At 33.9% G+C, this 15,000-nt stretch overlaps 1 protein-coding gene across 10 annotated transcripts in view; it reads left to right on the plus strand.

Annotated features, from left to right (window-relative positions):
- LOC106873250 (5-hydroxytryptamine receptor) overlaps positions 1-15,000 on the plus strand; it is a 538,573-nt gene that overhangs the window by 490,397 nt on the left and 33,176 nt on the right. For all 10 annotated transcript variants that reach the window (XM_089357602.1, XM_089357605.1, XM_089357600.1 and 7 more), the window contains one exon: positions 10,322-10,411. The gene's annotated coding sequence lies outside the window, so the exon portion shown is untranslated. The remainder of the gene's footprint in view (positions 1-10,321; positions 10,412-15,000) is intronic.

Consider the following 15,000-nt stretch of genomic DNA (forward strand, 5'->3'; position numbering starts at 1 on the left):
CGATAATGGTAGAAAGCGCTAAAAATGTAAATTAGATGTAAATAAAAAATATATACATATATAATTATATAACATTATAACTACCTTATTATTCGAAATATATATATATATATATATATATATATATATATATATATATATATATAGTTATACACGGATATAATGATAGATATATGTACGCGTGTGCGTCTATGCAAATCTCTATAAATTCCGAAGCACGTACAGCTACCCCATTAAGAAAACAACTGTATACTAAGAGAGATAACATAAAGACAATATGGTGCAAATGGTAAAAGATACTAAAAGATAATCATATCAAGGAATACGACTGGTTGAAATTTAGACCAAATGATGTTCAATATAAAGTTTCAGGAATTGATATTACTTTCATCATAAACATTTAGAAAATGTCATGAACATTTAATAGTATATTAATTGTTCCATTTCAGCGCAAAGAAACTATATTTTGTGAAGAAACCAAATCTGTGAACTGCACAACGCATAAATGATTAATGACGGATACATTTTTTTGAACTGTTTTAATTTGTTAAAAACATTATTGCAGCAAGATCTTTGTCGCTAAAGATGAACTTGTCATTATTGATACATATGTGCATATGCGTTCGGGTGCACACACGCACGCATGCACACACACACACACGCACACACGCACACTCACATACACATTAAATGCAAATATATTATTAATATAACAAATCATTTATAATGGGTTTTTTTTATTATTCGCTCGATTTCGCGATCCGTATAGCTTATACGTGTTCCACTTGATATTTTCTGTATGATTAGTGCGTTGTATTTTTTGAATCAAATGTATTTCGAGTTCTAATTCCATGCCTATCCATTCTACGCCCATTTGTATCTTCTCACCCATAGAACATTAATATTTATCTTTTAGATATTACTAAAACTATAATTTTGTCGCTGACAAATATTAATAGATTAGCGACATACTAAAATGGTAATTTTAACAGAGTATAGAATAAAAAAGCCTGAAGTTATACACATGCTTATACGCCACCTCGTAATACGAGAAATGCAGATACTTTATCTCAGCTTTATTTAGTAGAGAGAGTTTGTAGAGCATAGTCCTACAAAGCATTTTAGAAATACTTCCCTCTATCAGAGAAAATCTTGAATGAACTTTTAATCTCAACCTCCTAAACTCATTTCGTTTTCACTCGGAAGTTATGAAAATCTTCTTATAAAGATCAATATATCTTATACGGAACGTACTGCAATTGTTATTGAATGAAAGATACGATTTATGTCTTAAAATATGTTTGACACTTCTCTTCAATTCTACAACTTTCATGGCATCATGTCTTTAAAAAATTGTTTCCCCACCGCACTATCCACTCATATATATACGTTTTTATATACCTACGCACATTAAACAAAATATCATACACTAACTCTCACCTAAAATATCTATGCAGTATCTTTTATTTATAATGGCTTCGGTTATTTTGTTTCAAACCAAATGCGACAACCGTTCAATTTGTAATATAATAACCAAAAGAACTTAACAACATAATACCTATATTACATTTCATAGATTAGAAAATCGATGCCAAAATAATATATTAGGTATATCCGAGTTACAGAAAGCTGTGAAACTTTGTATAGTGCAATTTCTTTTGGAATATACTTTTTCGTAAGAAATGCGTAACAGGAACGAACTACAATCATAAATCAAAAAAGTCTTTACTCAACTGAAAAGGCTGTATATTCCAGCAAATACGCAACTACATCCACGATATATTTATGAAGGGCTATCTGATAATTATTCAAAAGTAATCAAAATATACAGATCGTAGGTTAATAACACTAATGTAATGGCTAAGAACAAGAGCAATTCTTGTAATATTAGGTGACTTAGGAATGATAAGAGACGATGTAAACGGAGACTTTCACATGCACATAAAAGAAGGCATTTTATATATATTAGAATGAACTATATATATATATATATATATATATATATATATATATATATATATATATATATATATATATATATATACAATGCCTTCTTTTATGTGCATGTGAAAGTCTTTGTTTACATCGTTTCTCATCATTCCTAAGGCACCTAATAAAGAAACCAAGGGATATATATATATATATATATATATACTAGCTGACGTCCTCGGTAATTTCCGGAAAAGCGGGGCTTATCACTTGGTCTCGTTCTCATAATTGTTTCGCTAATCCAATAACAACAATAAAGATATGTAGCCCTTAAAACGGTTTTTGTGCCTTTACAGAGAGTACTGAACTGTTTTACAGAAGATCTTGTTTTTAGGAATTCCCAATAAGTTAGGAATACACAAATTGTGAAGTCAGTTACGTAATAACATGAAATTAGTTACCCGATAGTAAGAATTCAAATAAAGTAGCCCCGAAAAGGGCTTTAATCCATTCCCGAGGACACTAGATTTACAATGAATGTAGAAACAAACTGACATTTAGTTTTACAGTAGACATAGAAATAAATTTGCATATAGATTGAAAAATAAAATAACATATATATTATCAATTTATCATTTACAGTTAAATAATAAATGTGTGAATCATACTAAGTTTTCAGAGCTTGTAGGACATAAATAAACAAATGATTACGATAACTGACACTTGAGCATCCCACATAAAGTTGGCCATGGGTGAAAACTGGTTCCGCAATATTCAGACCTACCACGTTCAAAAACTGACCTTGGGCCTTCTTAATTCTCATTTCAAAGCTTAGTTTCAACGGGAATTGCAGACGCTTGTACTGGAAAGGCATATCAGAGGGAATAAGTGGAATTCTAGGAATGAATACAGGCTCACCGCTTGCCTTACCAGTCAAAATTGTTGTCTCCAAGACTGTTGGAATTATCTTCTTCATTATAAGTCGCGTGCCATTGAAAAGCTTTGGTGGATTGAGGTTTCGGAGCAGCATAACTGGTGTCCCAATCTTGAAGTGTATGAGGTAGGGAGGCCAGATGGTGCTAGACTATTCAAGAATTCATCTGGATAATTCGCAGCTTCATATATGTTGAGTACAGCGTCAATGGAATTGTAGATTTGACGCTCACCTGGAAACTGTTCCAGAAGCTTAAAGTTCAAATGATCAACTGCCACATTCTTTGGATCTAAAATGGCACGGCTTTTCAGCCAATTGTGGTCTGTACACTAATTCCTCAGGTGAGGAAATAACTTATTCATTAGTTCTTCTAAATCAGATACCACATATCCAAAAGGCAAGCTAACCCGGCCATCTTTCTCGACAACCGAAGTATCATTACCGAGGTCCAACATTTGTTTTAAAACAGTTCTCTCTGCATCATAACCAATGAGCTGCACTCTCATGTTGGTTGTGAGTCTTAACTTTTGCACACTGCTCCATAGGTAGGATTACTTTATGCTGGCATTTATTTAATCAGCTCTTGTCCTCTTTGGAACCACGGGAAGGGTTTGTCTAAAGTATCCTGCAGGCAAGATTGTCACATCTCCTATGAGCGTAGTGTTGTGTCTCAGATCCCGACGGACTATGACAAGAGCTTCAAAGGAAACCTTGTGGCTCATTGTTGCTTCATCCCAGATGATCAACCTGCATTCACCTAGAAGTTTACCTTTTATAGAAACACAACTTTCTTGGACTGGTCTGAAGAGAGTTTGAAACAGGAATGTACTGTTCGATCACCACTGAGCAGAGTTGTAGCTTTTCCCCTTGACGCCACTGCTATGGCTATGTCTTTCATTGGGTGCAGTTTAGCCAGCAGAAAGTCGATGACAAATGTTTTGTCAGTTCCACCTGGAGCATCCAGAAAGAAAAGATCACTGCTTTCATTTTCAATGCTCGAAATAGTGGTGTTATAACAACTCAGTTGGTCCTCCATCAGTTTGTATATATATATATATAATGCACAAGTTTCATGTAAATAAATTGCGCAATGTATCATTGCACATATTTTATTCAATAAGACGTTGAGTATCGTTCAATTGTCCAGTGGAACTACCTAATATATATACACAACTGATGACACGCAGTTACCTTCTCGAGTCATTCTGACTCATAAGCGCCGTTGTCACGGTTTCATGGTGTATATATTCCCCACGTGGACGGGAGGCCTGTCCACCGCAGGATAACGCATCTTTACCACTGGGACAACATGAAATAGAATGTTTTGCTCAAGAAAACAATGTATCGCTCGGTGCAGTAATCAGAACCACAATCTTACGATCAAGAGTGCAATACCCTAAACACTAAGCCACGCGCCTGCGCGACAGTTTTGTTATGGCAACATGGTAATCAGACGAAGAGTTCTGAAAGGTAAACACATCATGTCTTGCAGAAGATAAAATTTACACCAAATTGTACAACCTAATAAATGTCAATCATACCACTCAGATATATAGGTGTGGTTTCACTACAAAACAAAATCTCTTGGCTTATCAAACTTTCAAATATTACGTCACTGGACGTCTTCTTCAAATTCCATTTTCATTTGAGATTATATATGCAGAAGTTGATGTTTTATTTACGGGGTATAATATTAATCAATCTTATAATTTTATATAAGAATAACCCTGTGCAGAAGACAGAGGAGAAATCATAATTTTACAATGAATTAAGCATTCACGATAGTCAGATAGAAAGAAGTCATATGCGCTAATGATATCATTAGGATTGTCGCAATTGTCTCGATAAACTTAGCACTATGCAAGTGTTAAAAAAAAGCCCTCTTCATTTAACGTCCCATAATTTTCATGCATATTTACAAAATGCATTTGATTCTATTACATATGGATAAATGCATGATTAATTAGTAATAAGTTAATAATAGGCATGGTTTCACTCACAACAACATTTCATACTGTAGTCTATAGGCATAGAGACAACTCTCTCAGCTGTTTTTCGAGTACACTAACGGCCTCTGTGCCAAAGCGCAGAGTAGTACAGCACTTCATCTAGAACAATCATTTATTGCACAAGAACTAGGCCAGAATTTTGTGTATTTGTGTGAAGAAAATGCGGTCAATTATATTGCCTCCAGCATATGATTTATTTCTTCCTTTTATTATCGACGTGAGATGGATGAAAATTAAAGACGATTTGCGTGGCATCTGAACTTAGAAGGTAAAGTTCTGGAACAAAGAGCACAACGTATTACTTCAACACTAATGATTTAAGATTATGACAGTTATGATGATGGCGAAGACGACGCCGATGATGATGATAATGATGATGGTAGTTTGGTGGTAGTTGTTGTGATGGTGGTGATTGTGTTCCCGGGGGGAAATGTTGGTGATGATGGGAGCTATAATCATAATAATTTTACAAAACTCTGTTAAATGATTACAACAATTTCTCCCTTGAAGATCTATTTCTCTAGGATACGAATTTGCAGGTAATTTACATTATAACACACACACACACACACACACACACACACACACACACACACACACACACACACACACACATAACACATAGATACAGATACGCACACATACGCGCATACACACGCATACACACGCATATGCATATGCATGCATACATACATACATTCATATTTACACACACATATATATATATATATATGAAAGACTTTAATAACTATTCTCTATTAATTGTGCACCGATATTTATCTGAAAGGGTAATTAGAAATTTAAAACAAATTAACTAATGTTGGATTTTGAATATTAAAATGATTCACTAGTGTGGTTTAATATTTTGCTATTCAGTTTGAAATTTATATTCGTTTGAATGAATAACAACTGGATACCCGAGCGCTGAAATCAGCTTCCATTCAAACTAAATGAACAAACTTTAATTTCTGAATGATTTTGTGTTGATTCAGTGAAACAATATTGAATATATTCACTCAAGCTTCTCATTGAACCGATTACCATATGAAAAGGAGTTTCACTTTAGAACAAAATTTATGTCCGTACTTGGTAATAGTCAGCAATGATAATTGGCATTGATTTCTTCATATTACGATTGAAATAAATAGAATTTCTGTTTTTACTATGTTAGTCCTAATTAAAAATAAAACAAAATTAAATCTCTCTTGAGCATGTATTTGAAGTTGGAAATTATTGTTAGAATTATGCTTCATACCGAACCAAAGCAAACATCTAATCGTCTTTTATTTGACGACATTGGCAATAGGAATAACGACAACTAGGAGGATGCGGAATCTGCTGCCGACAATTATGAATGTAGGGTGATGAAGATAAGGGTGATCATAGTATTATTAGTTGTGGGGTAGATGAGGAAGGTGATGGTGACAACGATGAAGATAATGATGATGGTGATGATGATAGTGATAAAGATGATGACGATGTTTTCGATTAGAAAACTTTATTCCAAAACATTTTGTAAAAATCTAAATAAAACTCACAGCTTAGAGACAATATGAAACGATACATGACAAACTGCGGCACTTAAAACAAATATTACAAAGACATTTTAATTACATGAAAATAGTTAAGTGTTGTACGTAGTGTATGCACTCGTAACGAATTCGGCGGTTATTCATTTCTGTATGTCTTATTCTCTTTAGGATGTTTTCAACAGGAACATTTTTGGTACCTGTAAATGTTCTTGTATTCATCATTGATAAATGATAAATCTTATATCGGTATTTTCAATTGTTTCCTTACAAAAATATTATCTGCTATTCATCAACATGCAATGAAATAGATTGTAATAACACATGTGGCTCACAATCAAAAATAATTCTTTCTAAATTTTGTACAGGGTCAACAATTTCGATGGTACGGTATTAGACGACATCTTTGATCCCAGTATTTCAGTGTTACTCTATTTTATCAACTCCAGAAATAGTTTACCTATGTAGGATTTGAACTCAGAGCCCGAATTGACATAAAGAATGGCATACCGTTTTTTCCAGCTCACTAATGATTCTACCAGCTCATTTACTATGAAAGATGAAGTCGACATCAGCAGAATTTGAACTCAGAACGTAGCGACCCAATCAGCAAATGTAGTATCTGCTGCAAAGCACCTTTTGAGTGAATGCAGTATGCTCACACAAAAGGATTAAAGGCAGACGCATGACCGATTAGGCAAAAGAGTACATTAGGAGGTTAGCCGAATATTTGGATTTCAAATAACAGACAAGTATGAACACTGAGATGCTGTGATAGAAAATTACAATTACAAGATAATGGGGACGTTCATATAAAGATTGACCATGCTATTGAAACAAAAAGACTCGATGTGATATGAGAAGACAAAATAAACAGTGTAAGATCATGAAATTTGCAATTCCCTTTGATGGCTGAGTGGATACCAAAGAAGCTGAAAATATTGAAAAATACCAGGATCTAATCAGAGAACTTAGAACACTATGGAAGACTGATACAACGTTTTGTTCCACTGCGGTAACTGGAGCAAATGATGCACCACCCAAATGCTACCTAGAAGACTGAAAGAGGACGAAACTAAAAGACAATTTTTCCACCTGTAGAAAAGTATCATCCTATATTCTACAAGAATCCATAAGAAGATTCGTGCGATTTGAGATCTGTTGTCATCAAACCTTAAGATAAAATACCTGCTAATTTAATTTGCATGCACTAACGTCGTCATCGTGTTTGCCGTCATCGTCGCCGTCGTTTTCGTCATAGTAGTAGTAGTGGTGGTGGTAGTATTAGTATAAGTAGTAGTAATAGTTGTAATACCAACAATAGCAATAACAATAACAATAATAATAATATTGATTGAAATGATAACAAAAGTAGAAGAGGAAGAGAACGAAGAAGAGAGAGAAGAAGAGGACAGAGAAGAAGAGGAGAGGGAGCAGGGGTGGAGAGGAGGAATAGGAAGTGAAATTAAATCTCATTTTTAACCCAAGCTGCATACTTTAGCATTTTTGGCTTTCATTTTTGGCTTTAGATAATAAATCTAATAGATGTAAACATTTTATTTTCCCTTAAGCATGTAGTGATAGATTTTCTCTATATTTCATTCTCGAATGGTGGAGATTGGTTTAATGACACAAATGTTTCTTGATATTACGAGAAACCGAAGTGCCATAACATTATAATTTCCATGAAAGTGACCTGATGCCCATGGGGGATCGAATTAAAATTTTATATGCATTTCTCTGGGAGATTTCCTCTTGCTTTATTGAGTTCGTTCACAACCTGTCAAATTCGAATATTGAAACATTTTGACATTTCTAACTTTTCTTTTGCGCCATGCAAATTAGGAGATGCTATCTAAACTCAGCATCATATTTGCATTTAGTTCTGCATATTAAAGTATCTCCCCAAGAGACTTTCAAAATATATATACCCAAATTTTAAAGAAAAATAAAATTACTGGATAACGCTTATAAATAACTATTGATCATGGCATATATAAATTTACGAGGGCTGTACCAAAAGTAATGTACCGGCGTACCTAACTGTTACAATAAATGACACGGAAATTCAATTTTCACATGTTAGTTGAATAACTATGATGCCTCTATAGAATGGTTCCACTCAAGATAGTCTCCATCATAACGATAATTTGGGCCATCGTTGAACACAACTATTGATTTAGAGGTTTTCACTATTATAGTCATTTTGCCAAATGAATCACACTTCATCTACGCCATCAATCAGTGGTCCCCGATGGCCGCCCTTCAGCCAACCTAATAGGTGGAAGTCGAAGAGCGTCAGTTTTATCGGTTGATGGGGACCACCTTCGTACATGGCCTAAGAAATGAATAAGAATCGATTACAGGTTCTTCGGTCCTTTGCTTCTGAAGACTTCACTAAGAATTTTTAGTGTTTCACTGTGCAGTTAACAGTTCGAAGTACGGTCACTTACCACAAAATCATGAAGAGGCTGGTGACATATTCATCATTCAAAACTGGCATGCTTATTTCACAGTCGATTGCATTTCATCGAGCATAAAATAGGTAATGTCTTGTATACTAATATATGCTCATGTTCTAAATACCAATTACCTAAAAAGTGCTAAGCGGTATATTTGGTTGCACTCAAACACAACTTGTGAAATGTTTAAATGAAAACACGCGTGGAGAACCATCGTTAAAACTATGCAGTCGTCCACCGTATGTTTAATTACTGCGTGTGTTTTAATCTCAGACAAGGCATATATATATAACTACATAGAACATCAGCAGCAGCAGCAGTTGTAGTAGTAGTAGTGGTAGGAGGAGGAGGAGGAGGAGGACGAGGACGAGGACGAGGACGACGAGGACGAGGACGAGGAGGAATATTCTGAGAACCATTATGGTTAATAGTATTACTCACTTTAGTAGCAGCGTGAGCTCTGGAAAACGATTTGAATTGAAGTGGGTTATCCAGAAAATTTCTGAATTCCACGAAAAAAAATTATTGATTTCTCTAACGCTCCAGAAGACAGTCATTCCATTAAATATGTCATATCATATGTAATGTTATCCAAAACTCTAGCTAAAAATATATCAACAAATACCTAGTTTTCGTAATCTGGTATACATTACTGTCCAAACAGTTGGCATATTACTGATAGAAATGCCAAGTTCCGTCATGAAAGCACCATCGAAGGACCTATTGTAGATTCAAAATCCCTTCGATAAACATTCTAATAGATGATATTTAAACTTAATCTCTCAATCTCAGTTTATCCTTGGCTTGGCAAAGAATGTGAGCAAGTTCTACTGAATTCCAAATCAATATGAATTTCTAGAGACATTACATCGACTTTTAAAACACGTCAACTCAATGGTTACACCATCTGGCTAAAAACTGTTGTTCTGATACTAAGATCGTTACTGCTCTCCGCGGTTAATTGATTCACGTTAATTGGATTGTGTGCTTAAGTAAATAGGTACAATAACGAAATATGCATGTGCTGATGACGTATAAATGTACAGCTATACCACAATAAGTAATATTGATACGGCTGATGGCTGAATTTACATGTACATATTCTGATTTGATTGAGCGATGTTCTCAATAATCCCTACTTTACTAAATCCAAAAGAAGCCAAGTAATAAGGCGAGTACTGCAAGCACTAACTTCACATGTGAGGAATATCGTTTAAATATTCTCGAGTCACTTCCATCAGGAGAATTAATATTTTACGCAATATAGTTCAGGATGTATTATATGCCCACAATTGTCTTAGTGCGTAAGTATTCTCATATGATGATAAAGAAGTCATAAACAAAAAATATCATGCAAATAAATGAGACCGTTTTAGAAATACCATACATCATTCGTTTGTCTTCTACGTATTGCGTCATGCTTTAATACAAAGTGTATTGTTTTGTGTATTCTTATAGCAACCACCCTGAAGATCCTACTACATATTGACAATTAAAGAAGAAATAAAAGAACGAAACTGATATACTCTGGTTGGACAAGATTTGTAGGTGAGTCTATAAGTATGAATATAGTTATACAACCATCCATCCATCCGTTCGTCTGTCTGCTTGTCTGTCTGCCTGTCTGTCTGTGTGTCTGTCTGCATGTCTGTCTGCCTGTGTGTCTGTGTGTATGTGTGTCTGTGTCTCTCTCTCACTCTCTCTCTCTCTCTCTCTCTCTCTCTCTCTCTCAATATATATATATATATATATAATTTTTCATAGAAAACTATGTAATCGTTACCAATATTAGCGTCAAATCTCTCTCTTAAATTTAAATTTTAAACTTTGGATATATATATGCGAACATAAGCACTGTTATATACAAGCAGCATATGTGGCATCAATTTAGAGCATGGAGTTTATAATTCAGAGACTCACTTATCTACATTTTACTATAAGAAATCCATTGATGTAACAACTCTACAATTATGCTTGAATTATAAATTCAATATACGCGATATGATACTACATATTTCTCCTCCTAGTTCTTTTTTGTATATATCCGATATATATATATAAATATATATATATATATATATATAAATATATATATATATATATATATATATATATATATATATATATATATTGAATATTTACGTGTGTGTGTGTACATCTATATATAAAAATAAATTGCAACATGCGAAATGGGTTTTACAACACCATTCAAGGAATAACTATCCTTCATAAGCCTTAGGAGGTCGACTAATCCATATTCTGTGCCTCTGCTGACATATTCAATGTCTGCAATTTTAATTCCGAAATATTCAATATTCCAACTTTTGCCAATTTTGAGAGTAAGATATTATGGTCAACCCTGTCGAACGCTTTACTGAAGTCAAGATATATGACAAGAGAGTTCGACACCTGCCCCAAGGCTTTAAGTATGTCTTCAATGTGATGTAAGAGCTGTGTTAGACATGTGGATTGGCATTTAGGAGTTTCTGGGTCTTTATTCTTGATCACTTTAATGATGTAGGAAGTGAGTTAGACTGGGCGATAGTTGACTGCGAGGGAAATACAAGTGTTGGAAATACAACAAGAGAAAGCTTGAGGTTTAGGAAAATGTGACTACGACTCCACCTTTAAGACCGATTAAATGCAATAATCTTTATGTCTTGATGATTGAAAGAAAAGCATAAATTTTACGTCGTCCCATACTTTACGGCAGTAAATCTTAGGGTATTATGAAGAAAAAATTAATAGGTATCAAACATTATGATTTTGTAGCACATCTATCATGTCATTTCGCATAGAGAATGCTGTTTAAAAGGCTGTCCATTGCTGGTGGTGCATTCTTATAATTTCAATTATTTACGAATACTTTTGACATCTTCGTTATTCGTGCATGTGCGTTCTGCACATATATATATATATCTTCTATAAAATATACTTCCTCGATATCGTTGAGAAAAACAACCTTCGCAGTTTATAGCAAAGATCAATAAGCTCTTTCAAGTTGAAAGCAATAATAATGGACGTAAAACTTGTGACAGCGTATATATATACTCACATTCTTCATGAGACAAAGCGTATCATTTACTAAATGTATTACGTGATTGCACGAAGAGCTCAATAAATCAAAATGTAAGATATGTTATAAAATATATTCTTTCCAGTCTTGACAGCGCAGCATCAAATATTCTACAACAATCTTTATAATTTAAAAATCCCATTAATATTTCTTGTAGAATTTGAGCATTAAAAATGTTGGAATCCTACTCTTAGACTACAGTGAACGCCTCTTGAAATTATAATATATGCTTGGCGTAATACCACTTCAAAAGCGAATCATTATATGCTGTCACGTATTCATGACAGTTTGACAGAACTTATATATCATGGAGCGATACTTTCACGCCAAATGAATAAAAGAAAATTATGACTTGTACAATGTTCTATTTGCTCACAGTGATATGAGTATTCGACATATAGAAGAGAAACGGTTGGTGCGTTTTAAAGTCATACACTGTTATCTCGGATTCAACACAATATAAGTAGTGGCGTGGTTAACAATGGGGAAAAAAAGTGTTCACTGTTTATTTTCTTGTGGATGTTAGTACCATTTCATGTTCTGATCGATATGAAAGTGTAATTGAATATATATTCCAAATTGAATTTATATACCAAAATCAATCTACAAGAATCAAATTTTAAACGACAACATATTTCACGAACTAGTAAAAATAATATTGTGTACAATCTACTAATTTCACAAAAGTATAGTTAAATGGGTACGTTTAAAAAAAAAACTAATTCGAGTAAATAAAAATGAAGGAATAAATATTAAAGAGTATTAATTCAACATTTATAGCATAGAAATGATTGACATGTTCTGTTAAGTTTGGTGAAGTTATAAGGATTAATATGAAATAAATAAATAAATGATGCTACACTAAAATTTTACATTACTTGAATCTTATGAAGCAAATATTTTATATGAGAGATTTGCTGGTCTTATAAAAATAACCATATATGATGTTTTGTACTGGAGTGTCGGTACATTTGTGAAGCTTAAGATCTAATATAAAGAACTTTCTTAACACATGGACGCTATTTACTGTTCTATATTTAAGAGATGAGGAATTATTTACATTATTTACATTCGACGGATATTTGTCCTCATCTTGTTTGTTGTTAACACAACGTTTCGGCTGATATACTCTCCAGCCTTCTTCAGGTCTCTTGGGGAAATTTCGAACCTGGGTTCTCATTCCTAAGGTATTTTTCGATGTTGTTGTTGTCGTTGTTGTTGTTGTTGTTGTTGCTGTTGTTGTTGTTGTTGTTGTTGTTGTTGTTGTTGTTGTTGTTGTTCTTCTTCTTCTTCTTCTTCTTCTTCTTCTTCTTCTTCTTCTTCTTCTTGTTATTATTATTATAATTATTATTATTATTATTATTATTACTATTATTATTATTATTATTATTATTATTATTATTATTATTATTATTATTATTATTATTATTATTATTATTAATGTTGTTGTTGTTGTTGTAATTGTGCAGGTCACTGCTTGGAATCAGATTTGGTATTTGTGGTTAGTAGCCTGCGCGCTTAACCATTACACCATAGGCTTGTGGGCGTAATGGTTAAGATAGCGGGCTACTAACCCCAAGATTACGAGTTCGATTCCAAGCAGTGACCTGAATAATAATAATAATAATAATAATAATAATAATAATAATAATAATAATAATAATAATAATAATAATACGAAAACTGTTGACAATGCATAGAATGCACCACCCTAAGGCAGATATAGAACGTCTTTATCTGCCAAGAAAAGAGGGAGGCCATTGACTTCTACAGCTGGCATTAACAATGCAGGTAGCCACAATTGGCCTAGACACCTGTCTGAAAAACTCTGAAGACTGGATGCAAAAACTTGTCTCAAAACATGAAAGCAAGAAAGCATCTTACTCAGTAAAAAAACAGGCAAAGGGATATCTAAGTGAATTCCAATTACAACAAATTCAAGAATTAGACGAACTAGAATCACCCGCAGAAAAAGCTAAGCGCTTAAAAACCCGTGCTAAAATTGCTGCCTTAGATATTATGATTGATAAATGGCATGGAAAACCTCTCAATGGCAAATACCCAAAGAGAGCGAATAATGCAGATATTGACAAAGCCCTTACGCATAAATGGCTAATGGCCTCTGGCTTGAAATCAGAAACAGAGGGGTTTATCATAGCAGCCCAAGATCAATGCCTACCTATAAAGAACTACTAGGCCAACATATTAAAGAACGGCAGCTCCCCATTATGTCGTATATGCCAACAACAAAATGAGACCATCGATCATATTGTCTCCATGTGCAGTTTGCTTGCGTCTACAGAGTATCTCAACAGGCATGATAGAGCTGCACAATATATTCACTGGGTAATTTGCAAAAACCTGGACTTGCCCCATAATAAAAAATGGTGGGAATACAAACCATCCCCAGTACTTAAAAATGATCACATCGCACTCCTCTGGAACTTCACCATTCAAACTGACAGAAAGATAGATGCAAATAGGCCATACATCATACTGAAAGACTTCAGACAAAATCATGCCTCCTCATTGATATGACTGTCCCAATCGATATAAACGTATCTGTCAAGACCTACCAAAAACTGAGCAAATATAAAGATCTTGAAATAGAAATTAGCAAAATGTGGAATCTGAAGACGAAAACAATACCTATTGTCATAGGTGCCCTGGGAATGACAGCGAAACGGGCTGATTACTACCTAGCTCAGATACCAGGAGACCCCGAAATGGCTGAAGTTCAAAAGATAGTGCTCATGGGAACTGCCCATATCCTACGTAAAATACTGTCTATGTGATCTCAAATTTCAAAACAAACACATAATTTTCTTATGGTTTCTTAAACATTCACTAGAACAACACTGTACAAATCCAAATATATGGTACCCTAGGCATAACACCTACATGAACTTCTAACTTGTTGTCTCTTGAGGTCTCTGGGTGAGATTTGGATCCAACTTGTACAAATGCAAAACAAAAGTCAAACATAAAATAATAATAATAATAATAATAATAATAATAATAATAATCATAATAACAACAACAACAACAACAAAAAACAAAA

The sequence above is a fragment of the Octopus bimaculoides genome, chromosome 9 (assembly GCF_046866305.1).
Source record: "Octopus bimaculoides isolate indiv1 chromosome 9, ASM4686630v1, whole genome shotgun sequence".
Taxonomy (NCBI): Eukaryota; Metazoa; Mollusca; class Cephalopoda; order Octopoda; family Octopodidae; genus Octopus; species Octopus bimaculoides.